The 13161-nt window shown below is 47.6% G+C and overlaps 1 protein-coding gene across 3 annotated transcripts in view; it reads right to left on the bottom strand.

Annotated features, from left to right (window-relative positions):
• The window catches only part of LOC138246152 (histo-blood group ABO system transferase-like), a 384171-nt gene that overhangs the window by 344256 nt on the left and 26754 nt on the right, over positions 1–13161 (bottom strand). For 2 of the 3 annotated variants that reach the window (XM_069200434.1, XM_069200432.1), the window contains exon 2: positions 276–470. The gene's annotated coding sequence lies outside the window, so the exon portion shown is untranslated. Of the gene's footprint in view, positions 1–275; positions 471–954; positions 1390–13161 lie in introns of those variants that run through there. The other variant, XM_069200433.1, reaches the window with a different exon arrangement.

The following is a 13161-nucleotide window of genomic DNA, read 5'->3' as shown; positions in this document are numbered from 1 at the left end:
AACCAAAATGAGACAACAGCACCTTTGATAAGCAATAAGTATATATCCAGTATCTCACTCACTATCACCAGTACTTAAATTTGTGAATCATAATTGTTGCCTTCTTTAACCCCCTTGTGAGTAACAATGTAATATCTGAATGGAGTACGTCTCCTATAATTATTGTCAGGAGATATAGTTCAATAATCGTCTTTTCTGTTCTCCTTGGCACCTTGAGTTCACCAGGGGAAAGAAATAAAACACTAAACGGAAATAAAAAGTTAAAGTAACAATACCTCTAGTGATCAAAACCCCTTCGTCAGTACGATCCACTCAAAATTCTGAGTCCCCAGCACTTCATGCAGAAGGCGAATATGTAAACATCACTTTTTCACCATTTTTTAGTTATTCTGCAGGTAAAAAGGACCTTGTCTCTTGCCACCTTCGTTTTTCCTGGAACATCAGCTCCACAAAGATGCATGAAGTATCTCCTGTTTTATAGACAAACACATTTAGATTATGAAGGATGACATGGCTAGACCCACGCTACATAAAACATCATTACATAAATTAAATACATGACAAATTAAATATACTATGACTCACAATGGGAAAGTGCTCACCCCACATGAAAAAATCTGAGGGCATAATTACAACGTTGGTGGTCCCACCACAGGACCGGCAATTCACCACAGTCGCGCTTCATGTTTTAGCTGCTTTACAATTTTTGTATCTACGTGGTGTGGTGCCGTCCCCCACTGTAGATGCGCTCCCTGCTCGTTTTGAGTACAGCACCCACTTCCTAACAGGGTAAACGGCTTTGTTACCATGTATTGTATGCAATATAGGTTTCGTTTGCTTTAAGGACCCTGTGCTTGCAAAGTGTTGTGACACATGCAGAATGACTCACGAACATTAAAAGTATGCCGGCGAAGTGATCATTTTGCTTTCGGCTAGTTATCATTGCAACTGCACCTCCCGCTACGTTGCTTGCTGTTAGCAAGTCCTTTCCTCCACGTTACTTCAGCATTGCTTCAGATCCTGCTTTCTTTTTGCTTGTTATCATTCTGGCCGCACCTCTCGCTCCCTTGCTTGTTCATTATTATGGCCCAACCTCCCGCTCTTTTGCTTGTTCAGTCACAGCTCCTGCCTCCTTCCGGTACAGCGATTTAATTCATACAGGTGCCGCCACCAGCTGCACTTTCTGTTATGCTGCAATCCTCACATTGAACCCCAAGGCAATTAATTCGCTATACAGGAGCATGCCTCTTTCAACTTTGGAGCTGTAATTTTCCAGCAGTTCAACTCAGCATCTTTGTTTAGTCCACAGCTTCCACCTTCATTAGGCACAGCTATTTTAAACGCTACGGTGCTTGCGGCGAGCTGAATAACACAGTAGTTGTTTTGGTTTACATTGCACGGTTGCTGTGTTTGAATCAGCATTGCCTTGATTTGGAGGTACAGTATCATAAAGGCTCACGCATGGATCACATCATGTGAGGGTATTGACTCGGTCTAACTTTGGATTCGCTTCATGTTTTTTCTTCAGGTCTTGACCATTGAATGTGAGTAGCCCCCAAATATATAATGGCCTAGTGATGGTTCCCAGCTCCATTAATAGTGTTGGAACCACGGATTGGCAATACAAGCGTAAGTGTTCCAGTCTTACAATCACCTTAACTGGTGCATGCTGGATACTGTAGTTTCTGTAAGTCTCATTGGCTGCGCCTAAGCATGTGATAGTGTTAAACTCATGCACCTCAAATAAACAACACATTCAAAATCGTACCACATACAAGTCATTATGACTACAACAAAACACCATGTACAAAGTACGGGTGTGCCATGTTGAATTTTTTATGCTAAGAAATGAGCTAAATCTACGCTTGAACTTGTTTTTGTATGCTAGCAGCAGTCTGTTACTGTTCTATGTTTGCACAACAACAAGGACATCTTCATTGTTCCCAGTCCCAATTCCAATTAAGATGAAGGCAGTGGTAGACTTGTTTTAGCACTGTAGCGGACTGTGCCAGCCTGATGCAAGTGTTTGTCTGCAACGAGGACATGTTTTCGTTGCCTCGCACGGGTGTGTCTTTGGTTTTCCCAGCACTGCGTTAGCTGCTGAATTTGTTTTAGCTGCTTACTTAGCTATTAAGACTGTGATAAGGCTGACGCTGAAGCTGTCAAATGTTCAATGTTAGCTATTTGATAATCGTTGCAGCTACAAAACTGTGTTTCTATTGGCACACGATCCTTGGCCCTGGTTTTAAACATGCATTGACTTATTTAGCTGTTATGGTTGATGGATTCAGAGGGGTCTTTAGAGGTGTCCTCAAAGGAAGTCCCGAATGAGTTATTTTTTGCTTAGTTTGGTACATTGATCTACTCAAAATTAGGCACGCCTGCTGGAGTCTGTGTAAAATGACTAACTCTATTGTTCCTTGTTGTTTGTCTCTGCTTTTGTGTGTTTGTATAGTGTCATATTACTTTTGCTTCATGTCTGTATGAGCATGTTTTAAATGTGATAAATGTGCAGTTATTTGATTATACGTTTTTACATTTCTGCATACGGTCAAACATACGATTGCTTTGGCATTAAATACAAGATTTTGCTATTGTGTTTTTATTAACTCTATGGTTGATTTCACTGGTGGAACAAGTCAGCGGAAACAACTTCTGCCCAGTGGGTGGTGTCTCTCTCTCCTGATGCAGTCTCCTCATTTGTTTAATTATGCCACAAGCCTGCACTGCATAGGACGTGTGTTAGACTTGGCACCCTTGGCGTGGTCTCCCCTAAATGTTTGCCTCTGTTTCCAGGTTGTTGATGTGTGCTGGACTCTGTTTTTGCTGTTTTTGTTACTCTGGGCAATTTACCACTGCTATCCAGTGCTAAAGTGCAAGTGCTTCTGTGTAAAATGTATGTGTAATTGGCTTTCCATGATTGGCACATTTGATTTACTGGTAAGTCCCTGGTACAGTGCACTAGAGGTGCCCAGGGCCTGTAAATCAGATGCTACTAATGGGCCTGCAGCACTGGTTGAGCCACCCACATTAGCAGCCCTGTAAACATGGCAATGTAGTGTCTGTGGGTGCAGAGTTTAACTGCCAATTTGACTTACCAAATGTACCCACTTGTAAGGCCTAAACCTTCCCTTTTCTTACATGTAAGACACTCCTAAAGTAGGCCCTAAGTCGACCCATGGGCAGGGTGCAGTGTATGTTTAAGGTAGGACATATACTAAAGTGTTTTATATGTCCTGACAGTGAAATACTGCCAAATTCGTTTTTCACTGTTGCAAGGCCTATCTCTCTCACAGTTTAACATGGGAACTAGCTGAAAAATGATTAAAGCATAGATTCCCTTTGATAGCAGATAGACATGTGGAGTTTGGGGTTTCTGAGCTCACAATTTAAAAATACATCTTTTATTAAAGTTGGTTTTGAGATGTTGTGTTTGAAAATGCCACTTTTAGAAAGTAGGCATTTTCTTGCTTAAACCATTCTGTGACTCTGCCTGTTTGTGGATTCCCAGTCTGGGTCAGTTTGACAGTTGGGCTTTTTGCACCTCTCTCTAGACAGTGACACAAAGGGAGCTGGGGTGTAGCCTGCATATCCTGATGAACCATTCATGCTAGGAGGGAGGGGAGGAGTGGTCACTTACATCTGAAAGGGCTGTGCCTGCCCTCACACAATGTAGTCTCCAATCCCCTGGTATGTGTCTGGGGCCTGGCCTGGGCAAGGCAGGATTTCACAAACAAGAGAGACTTTCCTTTGAAGTAAGCCTACTTCAAAGGCCAAAATGGGTATAAGAAGGGCTCGCAAAACCACAGACTTAAGATCACTTCTGGACATCAATAGGAACCTCTGACTGGAGAATAGCTGACTAGCTCAGGAGAAGTGCTGCCCTGCCTGTTCTTTGTGGAGCTATCCTGCAGTTGCTGCTTCTGCCTGTGCAAGGGGACAAAGACTGGACTTTGTTGTGCATTCCTGCTTATGAAGAATTCTCCAAGGGCATGTCTGGAGCTTGCCTCCTGCGGTTGAAGTCTCAGGGCCATCAAAGACTTCTCCTGCCAGCACCTGGACTCTCTGCTGAGACTCCTGCCCTACCAAGTGGTGCCCTATCCAGTTCCTGGGGCCTTGGAAGGTGAAGCTGGCAGACCAAGACTGAAAATCCACGCACAGGTCGCCATGCGGGGAACATTTAGATTCACCTTCCGAGACGCGGCTGAAAAATGACGTGCCACCACTTTCGATTCAGAAATCGACGCTCCACCGGCATCGCAGCTGGAAGATCTACGTACGCAGCTGGAGAAACGACGCACAACACCCACTGACGGAGGCTGATAACGTCGCAGCCCACATAGCGCGGTTTTGCTGACACCGTGCGACAGGATTTTCAACGCAAACCTTGCTGGGCACAGAAAAATTACGCAATGCCTGACCAGACATGAGTGCTTGCCCGGATCAACGCATCGCTCTCCTGTGGAGAGGAAAAACAATGCATGCCGACCCGACCGTAGAAGAGAAAACAACACACGGTCTCGCTTGAGGGTGAGAAATCAACGCATCGCTAACCTTTTTGGACGCACACTCGCCTGTGTGTGTTATTTTGATGCTACCCATGTACTTTTCACTGCTTGCAGTGTTTTTACTGTTTATTAAAGAATTTAAGACTCTTTTTCTTTTCAAATTTATAACTTGACTTGTGTATTATTGGATTTTTTGTTATTTTGGTCTTGTTTTGTTTAGATAAATATTTTCTATTTTTCTAAACCTGTGTCGTGTCATTTTGTAGTGTTTTCACTCAGATACCCTGTGTGGTGATACAAATACTTTACACCTAGACTCTGAAGTTAAGCCTGCCTGCTTGTGCCAAGCTACCAAGGGGGTGAGCGGGGGTTAACTGAGGGTGATTCTCCTTTACCCTGACTAGAGTGAGGGTCCTTGCTTGGACAGGGAATAACCTGACTGCCAACCAATGACCCAATTTCTAACAACGTGTGTGTAGAGATAGCACTAGTATTAACAGACTTTTTGTGCCATGTCTTTGTTTTTTAGGGTCAAGCACGCAAGCGCTCTAGAATCTGTTGTTGTAATCTCTCTGTGGGCTTTTAACCATGCCTACTCTTGCTATTCATTCTTTGTTGTCCTTGTCTTAAATGCTTCATTTTTATTGGTGCATTTTGTGAAATGTCCCTACTTTTTGTGCTGAGTTCCCCCCCAGGCATTTTAACTAAGCAAACATTTTTGTTGGCCATCACATTACATCACATTTCCTCCTGTTACAGTGTGTGATGATCCCTACTCTGGTTTCGGTTTGCCTTTCATCCCAGCCACGATCCTTTCCAGGTATTCACACAGGGAGAAAATACCTCTTGCGATCACACTCATGGCAGGTGTGGTGCTTTGAATCGGCTTTTTTTCTGTCTGGTTAACCACTGACATCATCCCGGGAACTTTATGGCAGGGCCGTGAGTGCTGTGTAGTTACAAGAACCTGCTCCATTTTCCTGCAGTTTGTGAGCAGAGAAGGGCAAGGGAAGAGTGTGCAGCGAGGTAAGAAATGGTGAGGCTGGTATGACTGACTACTCTGCATACGAGGCAGTGTCCTTCGGCCTTCCCTACCTGGGCATTAAAAAACACAGTGCTAGCAAGTTGTCTTGTATCACGTGTGGATGACTTTCTTGTTGCTCGCTCACACTTTGTATTCTGATACCTGTAGTCCTGCATTTATAAGGAGGGGGAAAAGTGCCTGAATGCAAAGAAAAATGTATAAAAGCCATACATACCAAATAAGGACAACTTAAGACTCTTGGCCTGTTGGGATTGGGGAGAAGGTGACTACCAAGGTGTGCATGTACATTATTGTTCCGCTTATGCTTTCTCCTTGCTTTGATTCTGAAATGCGCATGCTGGTTTTCTCCTCTTTAGTGTCTTTGAGGTACATGGTTCATTCGGTAAAGTGCAGTTTCTTGGGTGAGTTCAAGGTTTTATTTTGAGTTATCTATCGGTGATAAAGCTCCTTGTGGAAAAACCAAACGTGCTACTGACTGCATAAATTAGATTGTTATCAGCCTTGATTAGCTAAGCCTGGTTTTCTATTTGTTTTAAGCACAGAGGAATTTGCTGAAGCAAACATACTTGAAGAATACACTGTCTGGGTTCTCTGGATCCACCTACATTGCTTGAGCAGAGACACTACTTTCTGGTGGGGAGTTTGAAAAATGCCTGGAAGTGACTCAAAAAGGTGGGATGGAGTATCACATGCTTAAAACGGGGATTTCTAATGCTATCGTCTGCTCTTTGGGAGACAGTTACCAGTGGGTGTCTGACACATTTGATCACTTGTAAGTGCAGCCCACAGCTGGGATACGTCTTCCCTTGGTGGGCAGGTCTTGCAGCTGGCTCATGCCGGGGTCTGGTTTGTTCAGGTGGAGGCCCAAACCGTGTTGACTCTAGCCTGTCAGTGACCTAAACTCTCCTCTATATACGTCCCACCAGGAAACACAGCATGAAGATAACCAGAAGAATTGTGTGTTTCTTTCCTGCCAGCTTCAGCAGAAGGGGTTGGTTTCCTTCCTCCATACACGGGCCATTGCTAATCCAGCTTCCTGGCTGAGCAACATGGACGCATATTTAACGTGTTCTGCAGAAGGCATTGTGGTACTTGTGCCAATTTATTGTATCTTGGTCTCTAAACCAATATGCTTACGCTCCCACGTATCCACATGCAGCCTTTGTGTAGTCCTTCTGGAACCATTTCAGGGCAAGTGTGCTGCAATTAATGTTATATCTCAGAACTTAAGAGATTGTGAAAAATCCATGGTTCAAAGAAAAAGTCCAATATATTCAGTTGAGAAAGGTAAAGGTGTAAATAGTTGTTCATTTAAGAGCACACAATCAGAAAAATGTGAGGCAGTGGAATGCTTTATTGATTTGTTTTGATAAGTTTCAAATCTTTGTTTCAATCATACTTCAAAATTACAAAAATGTGTTGCAATTGCTTGTGTCAAGTGTTTTATTTTTCATTTTCAATTTATGTGGCAAGAAAAGTACAGTTAGGAATTTAACAGCTCTAACAAGAGCAAACGCAAGACTTATTATATTGCAAATGCTTGTTAATATAGGCTTTACAGTGGAACTCTTCTCCAAATGTAAAAGCAAACTTAGTTAGTTTCTGAACCGAGTTGCCTACAAGATACAGAGTTCTCTGTTTGGTTTGGATAATAACCTTTTTTAATGTTAACATATACAGTTCTTTAAATAAATTCCTTTATATACTAAGGAAAACAACTTAGCATGGACATTTTCATGAAAATTATATTTATCTTTATGCAAACATCTATCCAGGCGTTCATCCATTCATTTATCTACTGGTCTATTGTCCATCATCCTTCATTGTCCCATTTGTCCACCTATATGGCACTAACCCATCACAGATGCACAGCCACTGTCCCATGTCCATACGCTCATAGCCTTTATCCTTCCACACTGCCTGTCCTGGTATCTCTTCAATTTTGACAGTCACAAGCAGAGCGCAGAGGCCGTCACAGCCTCTTGAGTGCTGGACGTGAGCATGTTTGTGAACATGCTCTTGTGGCTGAAATGCAGCTTGGCAGGTACTTCCTTCGCGGAGCAGTATTTTCATTACTAACATGCAGCATTCATCCCTCACACCTGTTTCCAAGCTGGAAAGACCATCTGTTGTGCTCCGATAGGATCTGCTACAAAGGGGGATATTGGTGGATACACATCCTAATATCAGCTATCTATTCTGTGTAGCTCTAACCCCTATCTATCCACCATGTCACATAATTCCTATACACAAATCCATTGCACACTGTTCTACCACACACAATTTCACATCCAACCAGCATAATTCCATTCTACACCACATACATTCACTCCACTCCAAAACATGTGAGTAAAAGACATAGGCCCTCATTACAACCCTGGCGGTCAGTGATAAAGTTACGGTAATACTGCCAACAGGTTGGTGGTAACAACTGCCAAACTATGACCATGGCGGAAAGATCTCAGATAGACAGCCACTTTACAACACCGACCGCCAGGGCGGAAACAACAGCCACCACGGCGGTAGCTGCCTACAGCCAGACAGAAGTCAATGTTCCACCCACCATATTCTGAGCCCTGAAACCGCCACCTTTTCTGGCGCGGTACCAATGACAGCAAAAGCCTGGAGGAAACTGAGCTCAGAAGGGAAAGGACTCACCTTTGGAGACACAGGGAACAACCCGGACGCCATGGAGCCCGAGCTGCAAATCTTTCCTATGATAATTTACGTCCTGCTCCACCCCGAACACCAACGACAGCGAAGACGACCACAGTGAGTACAGCCACCTAGCACACAGGGGAGGGGGGAGGAAAAAAAGAGTGACACACACACACGCACAATACACCCCCCAACACCATACACACAATCAGATGCAGTAAGAAAACATATTGACCTTGTACCCCTCAGGAATAATGCAAGGACAATATGAATAGATGAAAGTGAGTGTAATACTATAAATACAGTAAAAATACGAACATTCAATCTAAAAGTATATACATATGTACCATTCAAGGGACACTGCCCAGTCCTCAATGTGCGTGGGCCACAGGGCCACATGACAAGTCCAAGGCCCCACTTGTCTCCTGCACCAACACAGAGAGAACACTGCAGGGGCATCAGTTGGAAAATAGGCAGGCACCTCAGGGTGATGGGGAAAGGGGGGCACCTCAGCCGGCAGATGGGACAACACCACCGGTCTTGGAGGGGGCAACATACCCTGTGCTCGGTTCTGAGGAGTGCAAGGCCACAGTCTCTCAAGTGGTTGACTTGCCCACTGCTTCTGGAGGGGGCATCATGCCCTGTGCTTCAGATCCTGGGGAGGCTGGGGTGAGTGGGTGTCATACCCACTGGTTCTGGAGGGGGAATCGTGCCCTGTGCTTCTGATCCTGGGAGTGCAAGGTCACAGTCTCTCAGGTGGGTGTCATACCCACAGGATTTGCAGGGGGCAGGCCGCACAACAGCCCATGGAGGCAGGTCTACAGACCGTCCACCGGCGGTGACGGCTGCTCAGTGATGATAGTGGTGCTGCTGCTAGTGGTGGTGGGTGGAAGCTCCTGCCCATCCCCTGCAGGTGCAGACAGTTGCCCACTGCTGGTGGTAGTGGTGCTGCTGCTGCTGGTGGCGGTTGTGGGGGGAAAGCTCCTGCCTATCCCCTGCAGCCTCGGAAGGCTGCCCACTGCTGGTGGTTGTGGAGCTGCTGCTGGCAGTTGTGGGGGGAAGCTCCTGTCCATCCCCTGCAGCCTGTGACGGCTGCCCACTGGTGGTGGTGCTGCTGCTGGTGGCAGTTGAGGGGGGAAGCTCCAGTCCATCTCCTGCAGCCTCGGACGGCTGCCCACTGCTGCTGCTGGTGGTGGTTGTAGGGGGAAGCTCCTGCCCATCCCCTGCAGCCTCGGACGGCTGCCCACTGCTGGTGGTGGTGGTGCTGCTGCTGCTGCTGGTGGCGGTTGTCGGGAGGAAGCTCCTGCCCATCCCCTGTAGCCTTGGAAGGCTGCACAACCACGGTTGTTGTTAGGGGCTCCGACTGAGTCCCAGCACCAGGTCCCTTGTCCTTCCTGCCTGTTGGTGCAGGCCCCTTGCACTTCCTAGCAGCAGCTGGGGATTGCTCCTTGCAGCACTTGGGGCAGCAGGCTCCTAGCCCTTCCTGTCAGCAGCTGGGGATGGCATCTTGCTCTTCTTTGCAGCACTTGGGGCAGCTCCTTGCCCTTCCTGGCAGCAGCTGGTGATTGCACCTTGCTCTTCATTGCAGCACTTGGGGCAGGCTCCTTGCCCTTCCTGTCAGCAGCTGGGGATGGCACCTTGCTGTTCAGGGCAGCACTTGGGGCAGGTTCCTTGTCCTTCCGGGCAGCACTTGGGGCAGGCACCCTTTCCTTGAAGCTGCTTGGTGCCCTGGATCCTTTACCACCATGAGTGGGTCTTGGCACTACTGGGCATGTGGACTGGGTGGCTGAGGTGCCTGCCTAGGTTTTAGCCACCCTGGCCAGACATGAAGGAGGGGGAAGGGTAGGAAAGAAGTCAATGGTGGAGAGGAAAAGCTGCTTAGGGACATTGGGACGGGAAGCGGGAGAAGGTGTGGGAGTGAAGGAAGAGGGAGTGGTTTTGGGAGGTGTCTGTCTGCTGTGTTTGGGTAGAGAAGCATGGGCTGGATGCTGTTGTGAGGTGGATGGCTGTTGGGTGTCTGAGTGCTTACATTTGTGTACCTTGGGAGAGGGGGTGACAGACACAGTGGGAGAGGACACAGGAGAAGTGTGCATGGCTGTTGTAGTGGTGTCTGCAAGTGAGGTTTGTGTTCTGCTAGGTGTGGTGTTGATGCTGGTAATGGATGATGGTGTAATGCATGCAGGTGTGGGTGTAGATGCAACTGGGAGAGATGTGGAGGAGGAGGAGGAGGGGGACACAGTGGAGGCAGTGGATGTTGGTATGTCTGAATCTGGATGGTTTTTGTGTGAGTGTCTGTGGGATGAAGTGTGGTGCTTGTGTTTGCCTGTGCCACTCTTGTGTGTTGTCCTGTGTGCATGCTCATCTGCCTGTGTGCTTGGGATAGGTTGGGGTTAAGGGGAATGGGATTGTGAAGAGGAAGTTGGAGAGGGGTGGGTGGAAACAGGGACAATGGCTGACATCAAAGAGGAAGCCAGAGCTTGGATTGATCTTTATTGGGCCGCCGAGCCAGTGTGAATGCCCTCCAGAAATGCATTAGTCTGTTGCATTTGGGTTGCCAGCCCCTGGATGGCTTTCATAATGGTGGACTGCCCTACAGAGATGGATCTCAGGAGGTCAATCGCCTCTTCACTTAGGGCAGCAGGGCTCATTGGGGCAGGGCCTAAGGAGCCTGGGGCGAAGGAGATGCCCACAGTCATGGGTGAGCGGGCATGTGCACCTTGATGAGGGGCTGCTGGGAGGGAGGTGCTGGTATGGGGGGTGGTGGCTGTACCTGTTGCTGGGGTGGTCACAGAAATGTCCACCTCCACCAGGGAGCTTCCATTGGAGGAGGTATCTGTGTCCAAACTGTTCCATCCAGTCTCCACCGTGGTGCTCCCCTCGCCCTCCATCCCACTGGTGCCCTCAATGTCAATGGACTCTGCATCCTGGGTCCGGTGGGATGCAACTCCCTCTATCGCCTGTGCCTCTGCTCTTCTGCCAGATGATGCTAATGCACATAAGGACAGGATGACAAAACAAAAAGTGGGGGGGAGAGACAAAGGACACTCCTGGTCGATGGCTGCACCAACTCCACCGTTGGCATACATACCACCCTCACACACAGGGAACAGGCCTACACATTATGCAATTCACTACCAGTACCAATGCTAGCGGCCAGGGCATGGGGAGGGATACATACCGCCAATTGCAGCATACCTGGGGCCCACACAGCCCTGCCTGGTAGAGGATGCCTACAAGCTAGGTAGGAGGAATATCACATCAGAACCCTACCCAACAATGGATCTACTCTGTAATGTCAGGCCTGGCCTATGGGCACAGACCTGACATCCCCACAGACACACATCCACTACCCGGATACCACCCCACCAGGTGTAAGTTGTAATGATGGGCACTGTACTCACCCCCTTGTGGCTGCTGTGGAGGCCCATACAGCAGTCCGCAATGGTGTAGGACCCCATCCACCAGTCTCTCCAACTCCCCAGAGGTGAAGGCAGGGGCCCTTTCTGCAGTCACACGTGTCATGGTAGGTCCCAGACACAGGTAACAGCAGCACATGCAGTGTAGGTAGTCTCCTGTTGAAGGTCAGGTAGCAAGTGAGAGAACAGATAGAAAATGGTGGTGAGGTCCGCGGTGGTGCATACCGTCACTGCCGGCATACATCACCATTGGCCACTGTACCCCATAGGGGCCAATATTATCCAATCCGGAGTTGCACGGCGGTTCCCGAACGCCTCCTGCAATGGCGCACAACATCAGCGGAATTACCTCACTTCCACCTGTGTCTCCACACAGGACAGGCGGACGCCATTTCAAAGGGGAGGGCAGGTCCTGGATTATAACTGCGTCACAGTTCACATTTGGACATACAGGACAAATGCCACTTATACATTTCAAATTAAAATCATGCATTGTACTGTTGTGGCTACAATGTTCAGTTTCTGACCGGCTCCTCACTCTTTTGTCCCTTAGACTGCAACTGCTGTGGATGAAAAGGAGGTGGAGACATACCCCCGTGTACAGACCCCTGGTGGACTAGGCAACAATGGAGGACTTGGCAACAATACAGACTTGACAGGGCCACAATCACGGAGCTGTGTGCCCAACCGGAGCCTGACCTGATATCTGCTATCCGTCACCCCACTGGGACCCCCCCTCTTGTGCAAGTTCTATCAGTGCTCTATTTCCTGCCAACGGGTTCTTTTCAAGTGACAGTCGGCTTGGCAGCAGGAATGTCACAGCCAATGTTTTTCCAATAGTTCTGACCAGAGTGTTGTCTGCCCTGATAAAACACATATGCAGCTACATTGTATTCCCCCAGGTGGAGGATTTGGCCACAGTGAAGGCTGATTTCTATGCAATGGGACATTCCCCAACATAATTGGGGCAATTGATGGAATTGTATTTGTACCCCTCTGGGAAAATGAAGAGGTATTCAGAAATTGAAAGAGTTTTCATTCCATGAATGTCCAGTTGGGGTGCCTCGCAGACCAGTACATCTCCCATGTCAATCCTAAGTATCCTGGGTCGGTACATGATACCTTTATCCTGAGGAATAGCAGCATACCAAACGTGATGGCCCAACTACAGAGGCACAGGGTGTGGCTAATAGGTGAGCCCTGGTTCCAATCCAGTGGATGTTGGTGTTTGGGTATGGTGTAGGCCATATGGGATGTGTGTGGCCAAATGTTGTCCCTCCATATTTGCAGGTGACTCAGGTTACCCCAACCTATCATGGCTACTGACCCCTGTGAGGAATCCCAGGACAAGGGCAGAAGAACGTTACAATGAGGCACATGGGGGTACAAGAAGGATAATAGAACATACCTTTGGCCTCCTGAAGGCCAGGTTTCAGTGCCTCCATCTAACAGGTGGATCCCTGTGCTACTCACCCAAGAAGGTCTGCCAGATCATCGTTGCATGCTGTATGTTGCACAACCTTGCCTTGAGACG

This window comes from Pleurodeles waltl, chromosome 7 (genome assembly GCF_031143425.1).
Source record: "Pleurodeles waltl isolate 20211129_DDA chromosome 7, aPleWal1.hap1.20221129, whole genome shotgun sequence".
NCBI classification, from domain to species: Eukaryota; Metazoa; Chordata; class Amphibia; order Caudata; family Salamandridae; genus Pleurodeles; species Pleurodeles waltl.
This window is presented reverse-complemented; position numbering and strand designations above follow the sequence as displayed.